Here is a 1,354-nt window from a genome sequence, read left to right on the forward strand (position 1 = left end):
AGAGAGAGAGAGAGAGAGAGAGATTGAGGCTCTTGCTGCCAAGCCTGAGTTCTATCCCCAGGACTCTCATGGAAGAAGAAGGTTAGAGCTAACTTCCACAGGTTGTCCCTCTGCCTCTGCCTCTGCCTCTGCCTCTGACACAAATAAATAACAAAGTCATAACTAAAGCATAATGTGAAGAGCTTGGTAAGAGAGGGGGCTTAGAAATATGGGAAATAGGAATGAGAAATACTTAGTTTGGAACAATGACCACAACGAGCATGGAGACAGTAAGGTGACCTTTGTATTCTTCAGGACAAGTTCTGGGCCACGCATCCCTCTCAGGTGCTCTGAAAGAGGCCCCACATTCACCGTTCCATAGTTACCACAGCACGTCTTCATCAGAAGATCTTCAAATATTTAAGTCAATTTGCTGTTCTCTTAATGTAGTTCCAGAAAGTGTAAGACGACCCTCCAGTCTCCTTTTAGTGCTTAAAGGAAAGGTGTGTGAAAATACATCTTGTGTACATGAAGGGTAGTCAGGGGTGCTGTTAGGTTCAAATGGTGGAGAAGATCTACTTCAAAAAATGGCCTGGGATATGGAACAAGCTGCTTCTGCTCCCAACTGGTCATCCCAGATGTGAGAAACTGGACGTTACCTGGGGCAGAGGTGAAAGGGGCTGAACCACACACAAGAGGCTCAATTGGAGTTTCGTGTGTAGTGACAATCAAGGGCTCTGAGGAAGATCAGAATAGAAGTCCGGTATGGAGTCCTTTGGGCTAACAGGTCCTGCCTGTCTTAAGAGCAAGACTGTAGGTCCCACAGGCTGAGAATACATTTTTCCCTCCCAGGAGTTCAGTTCTCAGAAATGAGAACCAAGGAGTACTGTGGGGAAGGCAGGTGACTTACTAGACTCAGAACTCTCCCCCACTTCCTGAAACAAACAGCTTGGAGGACTCCTGCTAAGCGCACTTCAGGCAGACTTATTGAAGGGGTGGCTACTGAGCTGTGTGTAAACTAGCAATGCCGCTCATGCGCAGTCTCCTGACACAGGCAGCTGTGGGACTGGACTCTTCCTTCTCTCCTACAGCTTCTTCCTCTCACTGACGTAATTTGTCCTTCCACGCAGGTCTTTCAAATACGATCCTTGGCAGAGGTGTGGCAAGAATCAGAGCAGAGCAAACATTTAAAGAACTGGGTGTACTGCATTCTGGATACAAGTGCAAAGAGGGGAGGTCTCGGGTGAAGTTTGGCCTTCAGAGAGCATTCCGATGTGGGACACTGAGTCCCAGTGGGTACATCTGACCTGAGGGATGACGAAGAGAGGGCAGGCAGGGCAGATAAAAGGCGTGTGAGTAAGAAAAAACGATAATG

The sequence above is a fragment of the Mus caroli genome, chromosome 1 (assembly GCF_900094665.2).
Source record: "Mus caroli chromosome 1, CAROLI_EIJ_v1.1, whole genome shotgun sequence".
NCBI classification, from domain to species: Eukaryota; Metazoa; Chordata; class Mammalia; order Rodentia; family Muridae; genus Mus; species Mus caroli.